We start from the raw sequence: 13966 nt of genomic DNA, 5'->3' as shown, positions 1-13966 counted from the left end.
AGAAGAGAAGAGAAGAGAAGAGAGAGAGAGAGAGAGAGAGAGAGAGAGAGAGAGAGAGCGAGAGAGAGCGCGCTTACACAGCACCAGCAAAGAGAAAGCTTCCTGGTCAGTACCATCCAGATTTCTCTGTCTCTTGTGACCACAGTGTGTGACATCTTCAGCAATAATCTCGGAAGTGTTTATTAAATGAGAAAGACATTTTAAAAAGTAGAAGAGAAAACATGGGAGCCTTACTATGTGTTTGGCTCTGTGCTAGAAAACAGCTAACTTATTAACATTGATTTCTAGGTTCAAGTTTAGGAGACTATTGATTATTGTTTGAAATACTTTCTCATTTTAGTCTCTGGAAAACTTTGGCTGGGGAAGCACCTCTTTATTTTGACTAACAACTTTATTTGAAGGCTGCCAAGAACCCTCTCTTCTGTTTGAGGCCAAGGATTGTGTCTGCTATCTATAACTTCCATAGAGCAATAGGACCTCTGCCTCATTTCCAGTTATCCCTGCTTCCTACCTGCTACTCTCCATCACAGGCCAATGCATTTTCAGTACAACTGGACCCATTACTGTGAGCAGTAAGGCATGGGTAGAGTGGCTTGCTGGCAGCACGGAGACCCCTGAAGAAGTCATTTCCAGAACTAAACATGGAAGCTCCTGACTCCCTTTTCTGAAGAACTGAGTCCTTCAGAGTTGGCTGCTTCTCGCAGTTGATTTATCCCTCTGCACCTCAGCCCTGGACTCGCTGTGTCTCTGTGGGCTTAGAGAGCTGCCGCCAGCCCTTCTCCAGCAAACCTCCACGGGCCTGGAGAGCTGTTTGGATACCAGGGCTGCTCTCTCTTCACATTTCCCCCTTGTGTTTTGATGCAAATTCACTTAAAACTAACACAACCTTTCTCTGTATCTTTGTCTTGCTTTTGTCAATATTAGCCAATACTAGCCTGGCTAACACCATCTTAATTTTTAAGGTATAGGAAGCTTGTGTCAGTTATTTTTCCCATCTCTGTGGCCTTACAAGAAGCAGCTTCATGGAAGAAGTAGTTACTTATGTCTGAGAGGATACAGGCTGTCCTGGTAGGACGGGAGCTACAGCAGAGGCGGTTCCATCACAGCACGCTCACGCTCTGTGGAACCAAGGCTAGCTAAAACTCTCCGGCCCCACGTCGATGGCTCTACATCTGCCAGCTAGCCCTCAAGTCCAGAAGGTTCTGCAACCTCCAAAAACAGCATCCCCAGCTATGGACCAAGGGTTCAAACACATGAGCATGGGGGAGGTATTTCATATCCAAATCATAACTGAGCTCTCTATCATCACTTATAAGCACCCACGAATCGAGCATAATACTCTTAGCTCTGTGTAGATAATCTACACTTTACACCAGCAATGCCATTCTAGTTCTATCCCCAGAGCCACCTGGTGAGGTACATGTTGCCATCCCACCGCACAGAAGTGGAATTGGAAGCTTAGACATTAAGTTCTCAGTGGATAGGATGGTGGTAATGAGTCAACCGCTCTTCACCACGAATGACGAATGTATTCTCTATAGTTATCTCTGTCTCTTTAAACTTCGTCTTTTTTGGAAAACCACTTTTTTATAATACTAAACTTATATATACTGGTTCTTTACATTATTTTGGCTGCAGATGCCACAGGGAATTAAATGCCATGGGCCCTCCACCAAGAAATGAAACGCACATGCCACGTGTCTAACGTTGTAGATGCTGCCAACTTGGATGGTGCCTTCCTGATGTATCAGATGCCTTCCATCCACACACTAATAGTGCTATCATCTCTCCGTGGAAATGGCTGGTATGAAATACCAGGATGTAGGGGATGACTCAGTGGACTCCCGTACTGTAGATCCCATCTTCAACAATGATGGGAAGGACGGCATGGCCCTTTCCCATCAACCTCAGTGATATGGAGTTGTTTTGCTACTGCCGCTACACTCCCATCCTAGTATGGTCTCTTGGGTCCCTGGCAGAAAGTGCTTCTGGGAATCAGAGGCTGACCAAATGGAGATGGGTCAGAAGAGAAGGCAGAGAGGGATAGCATGCAAGAGCTAAACTAAGTCCTCACCTAGAGGCAGAATCCCCCAGAGAGTAGGAGGTGGGGCTCCAGAAAGCAGGCTGCTACGGGACTGAAAAAGGACCCAAGCTTTGATGGAGATGACTTTGATCTCAGACGTGGGTTGTGCCATTTACTTCCTGTGTGGTCTTCAACAACTTTTCTCTCCCTCCCCCACCTCTTCTGGGTTTCTTAAGGTACAAAATGAAGATAATATTTCTGATTTTTCATGATGTGTGTTAATAATATTAAATGAGATCAGACGAAAATTCACAGTACTTGACACTGGATAATGCATGATACCTTTTATAATTTACAGTGTTCTAGCTATCTAGGATATGAAAAGAATGTTTATGCCAATAATAGATTGGAGCCAGGTGGTGGTGGCACTTAGGAGGCAGAAGCAGGTGAATCTCTATGAGTTCTAGGCCAGCCTGATCTACAAAGAGAGTTCCAGGACAGGCTCCAAAGATACAGAGAAACTCTGCCTTGAAAAAACAAAACAAAACAAAAACAAATAGTAGATAGATTGATCTACCATTGATAAAAGCAGTATGTAGGGGTTGGTGAGACGGCTCAGCAGTTAGGAGCTCTTCTGTTGATCCAGACGACCTGAATCAGTTCCCACCACCCACATCATGCAGCTCGCAGTGGCCCATCACACTAACTCTGGGAGGCTGGAGTCTTCTTCTTGTTTCCAAGGGCACCCACATGCATATTTAGAGACTCAAGCACACACACAAGCACGTACACTCACATGTGCCCAAGCATGTAAGATTAAACTATAGAACTTTTGCCTGTTCCCAAAAGGAAACCCAATCAATTAGATCTCAGATTTTTATTATGATTTTGGATTTCTGAATTTTAAGCAGTTCTAAAACTACTGGGCCAATGTAAGTGTCACAACCTGAGCTCCATGCCTGAAACCCAAGTGGAGGTAGAAGGGGAGGACCAGCTACGCAAAGCCATCCTCTGACTCCACACTGATGCCATACCGTGCATGCATCCTCACACATATCAGACTTATTATCATAAATAATAATTAATGAAGACTTTAAATAATAATAATGCTTAAAAGTGAAATTGCATGACTTAAACTATGTTTAATCAATGATAAGAATCCTTGTGTTTATGATATACTAATAAATATCCACCATTATTACTATATCGTAGACATGCAAATTGTGGCGGTTTGAAAGGAAATGGCTCCCCCAATGGAGTGGCACTACTGGGAGGTGTAGCTTTGGGGTATGGCCTTGTTGGAGGAAGTGTGTCACTGTGGAGGCAGGCTTTGAGGTCTCATATATGTTCAAGATACCACCCAGTATCTGAGACCACTTTCTTTTGCCTGCAAGATACAGAACTCTTAGTTATTTCTTTAGCACCATGTCTGCCTGCAAGCCACCATGTCCTGCCAAGATGATAATGGTGAACATCTGAACTCCAAGTGAGTCACCACAATTAAATGTCATCCTTTATAAGAGTTGACGTGGTCATGGTGTCCCTTCATAGCAATAGAAACCCTAAGATACAGATATCGGGAGTAAGAGAGCATGTCAAACCATAAGATATCAATTATTCTTTACTATAGTCAACCATTTTGTGACCTATGTTTCTATTTTATAATATATTTATTTATTCTTTAAATGTTTCATACATGCTGCCTTAGTTAGGGTTTCTGTTGCTATGATGAAACACCATGGCCAAAAGCAAGTTGGGGAGGACAGGGTTTATTTGGCTTACACTTTGACATTGTAGCCCATCATCAAAAGAAATCAGGACAGGAATTCAAATGGCAGGACTTTGGAGGCAGGAACTGGTGCTGAGGCCACAAGCAATGCGGCTTACTGGTTTGCTTCCCATGGCTTGTTCAGCCTGCTTTCTTATAGAGCACCAGCTAGGGGATGGCGCCACAGAAAATGCCCTGCAGCTGACTGTTATGAGGCATTTTCTCAATCACTCCTTTCAGATGATTCTAATTTATGTCATGGCATAAAACTAGCCAGTACATATGGATACAATGTGTATTTATCATAACCACCACTTCCCCCAGGACCCCAAACACATTATTAAGAAGTCATATGGAGTCAGGTGTGGTGCCTCATGCTTGTAATCCCAGCACTAGGGAGGTTGAGACAAGAGCATAAAGTATGAAGTCATCACCAGTTACACAGCAAGTTCAAGGCCAGCCCTGGATACATGATACCTTTATATCAAACAACAAAAATGAAAAGAAGTATTCAGAAAAATGTGATTTTGAATGATACGGAGACAGTGTTGGGTACTCAATGTAATGTCCCATGTTAAATTAAAACCAGCAATGCCAGATAGTGCCCAAATCTTTATGCATTTGCTCTTACTGTTTCCCCTACTCTACAGTGTTGCATGATTAATAAAAAATCAGAGACAAAAATTGGGGCTTAACCTGAAGGTCAGAAAAGCAAAGCAGCCAGACACTGGCTCTTATCTTTACCTCAGTCTGAAATGACGATCCTGCCTCCAGGAATCTCAGAACGAGACTGAATCTGAGAGCTATCTCCTCCCATTTTATAACCCTCTCTAGTTTGGGGATTAAGGGCGTACAGCCCTACAACCTGGTTTTTCTGGCAAGCTAGTGTGGCTACTGGGAATAAAGGTGTCTGTCATTGTACCTGGTCTGTAAGGCTGGCCAGTGTGGCTGGTTTACTTTTCTGATCGTCAGGCAAGCTTTATTTATTAAAATACAAATGAAATGCCACCATACTGCAGATGAGCCAACTGCATGTTAGAAAGTTTCATTCCCAATAGGCACATAAGTTACATAAAAGAACCACTAATTAGTCCATCAAGATTCTAATCCTGGCCTAACTTCAAAAGACAGGTTGTTCATACCCTACTCTGCAGCTTGCCAAACAGAGAAAGATAAACAATTTTCAAACCAGTTAAGAGCTCTGCCTACAAAATATCTACCTCCCTCCCTCCCCACACACCCAACTCCCACCATCTTCAGTCAGATCATTCCCGGTGGGGGATAGCAAGGAACAGATATACAGAATCTGGTCCTCTAGAGTAAACAAGGAGATTTCAAATTTAAAAAAAAAAAAAAAAAAAGAGAAGGTAAAAAAAAAATTCAGTAGCTCTCTGATATGAGACAACCATTTAATTAAAAACTACAACCCTCCTTTTGGCTTGTAATGTGGCGTCACATAAAGGAATGACATCCTAAACTAATTAGAACTTCAAGTTATATAAACATAACTTGGCGATTTGATTACTTACTAATTTGAATAAGGCATTGCAAAAGGGCACATGAAAACTCTAAGCATAAATCAAGGGAATTTCTCCAATTGCAGTGAATCGAATTTTCAGGAGTCTAGCCACAGTTAAAAGCTAGTTTAGATGCCAATTAAGGAAGCTATAATCTAAACGACTTGCCTGCGCCTGGAGTAAGGTGTTATCAATTTAGGATCATTTCCTTTTCATCTGCGGTAGTAACTTATTTGTGTGATTATAAGCAAGGAACTGAAGAAATAAAGTATTAGAATCCAAGGAATAGAACAGAAACCCATGGGCACGCTGGTGTGAGCGGACACTAGGATTCTTCAGAAGTGTCACTATGAGAAAGGGGCATCAGTCAGACCGCCGTTTGTCAACTTCTTGGGGAGTCTTCACTTCTCATGTCTACAAAGTTCTTGTTGTTTTTAATCCAATAGGCATGTAGGGCATACAAATTTCTCTTTTTCACTCAGAGTACTTCTCAAGGATGCCCTCGCAGTGGTATCATTACAGTCTTTCACTCTTCCTGTCAAGCACGTGGTATCTCAACACATGAACACCCCGTCATTTATTTACTCAGTCCCTACAGAAAACTAATCACTCTTGCTGTTGTAAACAATGCAGCAGCAACAGTCTAGAAGTTACTTCTTAGAAGAGATATGCCAGTACATTGCAGACAAAGTCCTCGGCACAGATCCTAAGTTTCCGTTCGGTTCAGAAATCTGGTTATTTCATGGCGGAAGCCGCACACAGTAAACATTTCAATATTGCTCCAGAGCAGTGGTTCTCAAGCTGGGGATCAAATAGCCCTACACAGGGGTCGTCTAAAACCATCAGAAAACACAGATATCATCAGAAAACACACTACAACTTATAACAGTTGCAAAATTACAGCTATAAAGTAGTAATGAAAATAATGCTATGGTTGGGGTCAGCTCAACATGAAGAACTGTATTGAAGGGTCCAGCATTAGGAAAACTGAGAATTACTGCTTTATAGCCCCTAAGCTGGAAGCGTTAATCTTCTTATGACTTACCCAAGGGACATGCTCAATCTTTTTTCTGTTGGGCTAAGTCTTCCCAACGGCCTGTTTCTATGCCAAACGCAGAAGCCTTCCTGGGACCCTGTCTCTCCTGTCACTTCACTCCTCTTCAGGGTGAGAGGCAGCTCCATCCTAGAACATGCTCCAGTCCCAGTGGTCTTGGAATTCTCTCTGTGATCCCCAGCACGGTTTCTAGACACCTATGGTCTTCCTCCCTGGGTGTCAGGGCAAATAGGGCAGCATGGAGGGGCGCAGGCTTGGTCCCTACAGGATACACACATGGTCCTTGCCTGATAGGACTAGACCATGGAGCAGTCTTCCGTCTCCATTTATAGTGGCCTACTCCAGGCTCCCAAAATGTTGGGATGGTTGCTATGATGCCCAGTATCCTATTCTCAGATTCCATGGAGCTTCCTGGGTGGAACCACTAGCCTAAAACTAGAAGAAACAAATAGAAAAAAAAATGCCTCTTCCATGTTATATGTAACTTTCCTTCTGCACCTCAGTTGTCAAAAATTTTGATTTAACAAATTTAAAGCTTATGCCTTGAGGGACAAACTGAAGTTGTGAAGGAGTGGGGTGGGAGCAGGCTGGCTTTGCCTCTGCCTGTCTCCTGCCCAGACACAGGGAAACAAGGCTGATGTATCCCTGGTTTCGTCGTCTTGAGGAGAGCACCTTCCTGTGCTCCACCACATCCTCCTATAGCTGTACTTGTTATTTTGCCGTCTTGAGTCCACTCCACACTTACTCATGCACAAGAATGCCAACGCTGGTGCCTAAACTTCACCTTGTCCTCTAGCTGGATCCATGACAACAGACATATCGCTAACTAAAGAAAGAATAGTGCCGGGCTCTAAAATTAAACGGTGAATTGTAAACACGCCCATCCTCTCTGCCAAGCTAGGACAAGAAAGAACATAAAACACTTCATTTGGGAATGCTTGAAGGTTCCCAGCTAAAGTCAAATGTCAATCCAGATTCTAAATAGCCTGTAAACTTGAAAATAATACCAAATTTGGCTTATTGCCTCTCAGATTGTGTAACCAAATGGAATAACTCATACTCGATTCCAGATAAAATTAGCCTTTATTTAACAAATCTTTATTCATCCAAGCTTATTCTAATTAGTAAAGAGTGATAGCCAGTGGAAGGAAAGAAACACGTGATCAAGCAAGCAGATGGCCCCTTGCTGTTTAATGGACAGACAGGTTTTTTTTTTATTAAAGATTTCTGTCTCTTCCCCACCGCCGCCTCCCCTTTCCCTCCCCCTCCCCCAATCAAGTCCCCCCAGACAGTTTTTTATTTAGATTGACGACCCAAGTAGAGAAGGTATGTAGTTTAAGCTGTTCCCTTGAGAACTCTAGATGGCTGGACTCCAGTGATCTGTTCAGATTCAAGTCTTCCTCCTACCAGAAGTGGCTTCCATAATTCATAGGCCTCATGTTTACATCAAGCAAACAGAGAGCAGATAGCCACACTCCTTCAGATGGCATGCTAACTTACTCTATTTCCGGCCTCAGGAAAGCAGAGTCGAAGAGGAAAAGCTCTTCCCGTCTTCCAAAGGTCACTTCAGAAAGAAAGAAAGAAAAAAGAGACCAAACATAAATGTTCCTCATTTAATCATTGTCAATGAGTGACTTAAATAGATGTTCATAAAAATTTGTTGAAGTTAAATGACGAAAGAAGTAAGACTCAGGGCAGGGCCCAGAGGTGGACACAGAGCACTGACAGACGGAGCTTTCCTGTGCTTCTCAGTTCACAGCTTGTGCTGTCGTGACCAGCTTTAAGGCCTTCCCTAGAAAACTTCACAAATCAAAAAGTGCTTCTAAGTCTGACAACTATATGGTGACTCCTACGAGCACACTAAGGCATACACACACACACACATGCACACACACACATATATGCGTGCACACACAGACACACACATATGCACACACACAGAGACACACACATACACACAGAGGTGCACATAAACACACAAAATATGCATTCAGGCACATACAAAATATGAGTGTTGTAAAAAGTTTTTATTAAGTTTTAAGAGACCAGCATATAAAATAGGAAAAGATCTAAAAGAAATAGATGTTTCTAACAAGATAGATTAGATAGAATAAATATGTCTTTGCATATTGTCTTTTTCACATAACATCTATGAAAACCAGGTGGAGAAATGTAAAAAGGGAGGGTATTGCTCATTCTATCTGTTTTTCATGAAGTCACAACCCAAGAGCTATTTAAATAAATAAAAAAATAAATTGTTGGGAGTTGTTTGGTTTAGGGTTGGGGTCTTGTTTGTTTGAGAGAGATAGTCTTACTCTGTCACCCAAACTGGCCTGGACCTCCCGATGCAGCCCAGGCTGGCCTCGAACTTTCAATCTTGCCTTAAATTGCTGCTCACTGGAGGAGAAAATGGTGGTTTTCAAAGTCAATCTGAGGTTACTACCATAATCTATTGGGTTTGGATTTGTTTTGTGTTTTCTTTCCCTGACTTAAAAAATTTACATATGGTTCCCCGTGATAAGCCTTCTAAAAGTCAGACTTCACCAAATATGATTTTTCTCAGATTCATTATCTGTTTTTGGAAAACAATTCTAAATTGGAGATTTAGAAATTAAAACTTAGTCTTTTTTTTTCCAAATGCCTTTACAAATAGGTCAACAAGAAAGAGTTAAGAGGCAGGAGGCCACAGAAGGCTTTTGCTGGAGGCTCTGGGATGAATGCTAACAATATCACAGCGGTTGCTCCCCAAAGGAGGAATGTGATAATGGCTCTTGGGTAGAATCATTTGGGCTGACCTAGATTAAACTGAAGCTTAAAGCTTACACAGAGCAGTTTGGGCTGCAATGTCTTGTCTTCTTTCTTTTAAGAAATCAAGTTGTATTTGCTCTCCCAGTCACTTCGCCAGCTTCGGGATAATTGGAGTCGGACACTTGATGAACCACTAACGAAGGCAGCTGTAGTGCCGGCTGTAACTCGGCCTGTAAACCCGTGCTAACACACATGATGGAACTTGAGCAGAACAACGAGCATGTGTCTTCCTGAAGCTCTGGACAGAAGCTCCGATCCAATGGGCTGTAAGCTCTGTTCCTTTGGCAAAGGGATGTTTTATTATTAATCTCCCAGAAATGGATCAGTCCTGGAGCAAATGAGTGGCTACAGAGAGTGGTCTATCTGCGTAGCCCAGGCTGGCATTGAACTCCTGATCTTCCAGCTTCAGTTGTTTCCCCAATGCCTTGGTTAAAGGAGTGAGCCACCCTGGCTGGCCTTAGCTGGTATTACTTACAGACTATTGTTATGTTGTTTTGTTTAACCCTTTGAGTAAATGAGTCACTTTATAGTCCCTTGAAGTCTATTTAGATCTTGTATCTGATATCTTAATCTTTGTCCTTGACATTTTCTTGTGACTCCAGGACGTAAAATTATAATACCACTGGTGATAACTATAGAACACTTGAAATAAAAAAAAAATGTCAGCTGTAACTTGGCAGCTCCTTGAGTTGCTGTTTTCTAAATCTGAACACAAATACTAAGACATATTTAAAGCTACTCCATGAGTTTTCAAGGCGAGGTAAACATTCTTCCTGCAAAGCCAGCTAAAATCGTATGTGTTTGTGTGTGTGTGCGCGTGTGTGTGTGTGTATCGAATTCTAATTGGTCTTAATAATAAAAACCCAGAGTCAGATACCAGGGGGTGAAAGCTGAAAGCAGTCAGCCACTAAAGTTCTAACCTCTATGAAATCCTCAGACCAAAAGAGCTGAGCTCCTGTCTCCTTCCACCTTATACTCCTGTCTCTGCCTCCCAAGTGCTGGGATCAAAGGCACTTGGCACCACTGCCTGACCGCTAGGGCTAACTAGTGGCTAGCTCTACCCTCTGATCTTCAGGCAAGCTTTAATTGTTAGAGCACAAACAAAATATCACTGTGTGTGTGTGTGCGCGCGCGTGCGCGCGCACGCGTACGTGTGCATACATCTGTGATATGTATATATGACAAAAGGCAGACCGACTATGGTCTTTAGATTCTAGAGACAGACACAGCGGTGAGTTCTTAGTAGTCATAAATATTAGGCTTGGAACCAAAAAAGCATCAACTCGGAAGTATCAATGAGACCAAACAAAAATAAATAAAGGAGGAGAAGAAGATCAAATATATTGGTAAAGAGGTTTATTGCTATTGTTTTGGATTGGGGAGGAGGGTTGTTTGTTTGTTTGTTTGTTTGGGGGGAGTTGTTTTTGTTTCAAGCACTCAAGAGACTGAGGCAGAAAGATCACACGTTCACTGGCCAGTCTGAGATACAGAGTTGGAGGCTAGCCTATGCTACATGACACTCTGTCTTAAATAACAACAAAAAGGTTGCCCTAGCCCTGCCTACCACTGGACTGAAGGCAGAGAATAGGTAACTGCTACTATTTTACAAACTGAAACTGTAACTGGGCCTTGGTGGTGCACACCTTTGATCCCCAGATATCTGTGAGTTCAAGGTCAGCCTGGTCTACAAAGTGAATCCTAGGACAGCCAGTACTGTTACATGGAGAAAACTGTCTTGAAAACCAAAGGGGAAAAAATGAGTAGAAACTTTTCAAGATTTCCAGCGTGTAAGCAATTTCTGAAGCATGGATGCCATCAAGAGACTCAAAGTTTCAAAACAGGCACATCAGACAGCTTCTGCCAAAAGGTACTCTGTCTAAGTGGGGAGACTGACCCCAGACTTCTAGTCGGCTGCATTCCCAGAGAGTTCCACAAGGCAGCTACACACATCACAGAATTCACATCTTGTGTTGCTCTTATGAGCGTGTTTGCATTTGATCTAACCTTTGTGGGCACAGGACAAGGGTACACACAACTTCTCTCTAGCATCTTTGCAGCTTCCCATAAAGCCAGAGTTAATAAATAAAGAGAAAAACAAAACTAAACTAAAAAACAAAAGGAAAATTGTCTTTTCATCACTCCCTGTGTGAGCTGAAGTTCATTTAATTTACCCCCTTTGCGTCTTAGTCTTGACATGCACAAAAATGAACTAACATGCCACTATCTGCCTCCTTGCAGTAAGAATACCTGGAGTGCTACAGAAAAGGAATGGCTACCCTGTGGATGCTTGCTGGTCGCTCCTATGTTGGCATAACTGGGTAAAATCAAGGCTCCTTAGGTCTGCAGCTATCTGCGTGGTCTAGACCAAGCATACATAGCCAATAAAACATTTTAAGCATACATAAGAAAACTCTGGGCTGCAAGATGAACACCAAATAACAGACATGAAACATAACCAAGACAGACAGAGGCAACGCCAACATCTAACTTTAATCTGACCTGACCTTGAGAATCAAAATATTATTTTCAAAGTGTAAGGTGTTTACAACCCTGTGCTATTCATCAGATAGACAAAAAAATCCACATTAATATTTAATAAGCAAAATGCCAGTTAAGAAGCCTTCCATGGTGGGGGGGGGGGAAGAAGCCTTCCATGGTTTTGCATGTGTATAACTAGGCAAAGCCAGAGGGACAAAAAGTCAAGAAATAAAGCACATGGCCTAGTAACAAAGTGCTTGCCCAGCATGCATGAGACCCAAAGTTTAAACCTCAGTACTACCAGAAATAAATAAATATAAATAAATAAATATAATCACATATATGTGAGGATGTAGCATATGGATAGGATGCTGATGTGGGATTCTCCTCTCTATTCTCTATGCTGTGAATACCATTGGTGAATAAAGAAACTGTCTTGGCCTGTTGATAGGGCAGAGTAAAACTATTGGAGCAGGAAATTAAGCTGAATGCTGGGAGAAAGGAGGTGGAGTCAGAGAGAAGCCATGTAGCCGCACTGGAGACAGACACTGGAACTTTACCCAGTAAGCCACAGCCTCATAGTGATACACAGATTAAGAGACATGGGTTAAATTAAGATGTAAGAGTTAGCCAGAAATACGCTTAAGCTATTGGCCAACCAGTATTGTAAATAATATGGTTTCTGTGTGATTATTTCGGTTCAGGGCATCCAGGAACAAACAAGCAGCCTCCTACTACAAGGTGTCACATGAAGTTAACAGGGGAAAGATGAACTATTTGATAAGTAGTACAGAACAAATTGGATAGTCATTTGGTGGAGGGGGTAAATTTTAGACTCCCTGGGCGACTTAGCTATCCATCATTGTGACAAAATATCTGAGGGAGAGGAAACGATTACTTGAGTTTATGATTCTAGAAATCATGGTCCACAGTCGCTTGTTCATGTTGCCCTAGGCGTACAAAGAGGGAGCACAAACACTATGTACACTGAGGAAGGCTGCTCAGCCCGTGGAAGGAAGCTAGCTTGATCTTATGCATAACAAAGGTCCCCCACTCGACGAACCCCACTAAGCTATGAGTCGCTTGCTGGATTGATCTGATCACGGCAACACAGTGTGAACGGTTATGAGGGATAAGAAGAAATGTGAGAGATAAAACAGTGAGGGCGAGAAGCAAAGGCTTGCTCCTGGTACAGACAGACAGACAGACTGGGTCAGAGAGGGCAGGAGGGCAGGGTGCCTGTTCCCTGCAGCCACCCCGCCTTGAGGATCATGACTCGGGCACTGTGGTCCTTTCTGGTATTCTTACTTCTAAAGCAGCTCACTGTGTCAGTCTTCACCGCGAAGAGCTTTTAATAAGAAAGGAGACCATTCTCACCCACGGACAGAGCCCTAGAGATGAAGCAACCAATCACAGTTTCAGAGCTGCAATAGATTTAGCTCTCTGCCATCAGAAGTGGGAGCTGGTCATGTAGACATAGGAAAAAAAAAAAGGTTGCTGTACGCTACACAGCTAGCAGACCCTGCCAAGGCCAGGGAACAGAAACACCGGCAAGGGCAGTGTGCCTGGTTGCACTGGCTGGAACTCATGACCAACTAGCTGACAGTCAGTGTCAAGAGCTAGCAAGGTGAATCAGAAGTGGACAAAAGGATGCTTCAATCATCCCTGAGTGACTGTGAACAACCAAAGTAATGGGACTCTGAGACCTACCCATGCCACGTGGATATGAAAGGGACACGAAATATAAGAAAAAGACACAGAAGGCACGCAGCTGGTAGGGGGAGCAAGCAGCGTCTGCGGGAGACAGATGTCTACCAAATCTGCTGGCTGCTACAACAATACACTCTGGTAGCTTGCACATACATGTACTGGTACACATATTCCAACAGCTTGCACATACATGTACTGTTGTGCTTGCCCATTTGTTCCCTCATTTTATTTATTTATTCTTTACAGGCTGGAAACTTGGGATCTCATTTTAGATTAAATATTTAAGGGCAGAAGGGAATTACAGACACGATAGGCCTACGGAAACAAAAATCAACTTAAGGAGGCAATTCTTTTTACAGAACATTAACCTAAATTATAAGATTAGGAATGGGGTGATTATAACGAGCAGTTATGGAAATCAAAAGTGATCATTGCCAAGACACTGAATGTTGCTTTCAGAGAGATTTTGAAAATACGAATTTTCAGACCTCTCCTGACTTCCTGACTCCCGCCTAAGCTTCCATAGGAAACTACTGACATCGAAACACTGGAAATGTGGGAAGAGGCCACACACAGCTTTATACTTTAAGATGTTTTTCCTCAAGAGA

This window comes from Alexandromys fortis, unplaced genomic scaffold (genome assembly GCF_014885135.2).
Source record: "Alexandromys fortis isolate MF-2015 unplaced genomic scaffold, M_Fortis_MF-2015_v1.1 scaffold_25, whole genome shotgun sequence".
In the NCBI taxonomy this organism is placed as follows: Eukaryota; Metazoa; Chordata; class Mammalia; order Rodentia; family Cricetidae; genus Alexandromys; species Alexandromys fortis.
Note: the sequence above shows the minus strand (reverse complement) of the source record.